Raw genomic sequence first — 413 nt, forward strand, 5'->3', positions numbered from 1 at the left:
CGGAAAGCTTTTTCCGAGCCGGATGGGGCACCGATGCGCCATAGGCCCATCGGCCGGCCATGCGGAGCAAAAAAAATGCATTTTTGACCCCCTACGCTCTATCGGAATGAAGATGCGTCAAAATCACCTCTCCACGCCGTCAACTTAAGAATAATTTTAGAACATATTTATACGGGTGCGACCAAACCAACACTAGAGCACCGGATCCCATCAGAACTCTGCAGTGAAGCGTGCATGGGCGAGAGTAGTATTGGGATGGGTGACCTCCTGGGAAGTCCTCGAGTTGCACCCTTTTTTTAACCTGTCATCACTTTTTTTTTTCTAGCTCTTCGCCACGGCCTACAAACCACTTGCGGTGTTAACTCGCCACGCATCGAGCGATGAAACCCGCATCGTGGGACCCATGAAGGCAA

The 413-nt window shown here is 51.1% G+C and overlaps 1 non-coding gene across 1 annotated transcript; it reads left to right on the forward strand.

Moving 5' to 3' along the window:
- Window positions 1-173: 173 nt before the first annotated feature.
- LOC114578603 lies at window positions 174-292 on the forward strand. The gene has a single exon (XR_003699598.1). It is a non-coding gene; the product is annotated as a 5S ribosomal RNA (ribosomal RNA).
- The last annotated feature ends 121 nt before the right edge of the window (window positions 293-413 follow it).

The sequence above is a fragment of the Dendrobium catenatum genome, unplaced genomic scaffold (assembly GCF_001605985.2).
Source record: "Dendrobium catenatum unplaced genomic scaffold, ASM160598v2 original_scaffold_88325, whole genome shotgun sequence".
Taxonomy (NCBI): domain Eukaryota; kingdom Viridiplantae; phylum Streptophyta; class Magnoliopsida; order Asparagales; family Orchidaceae; genus Dendrobium; species Dendrobium catenatum.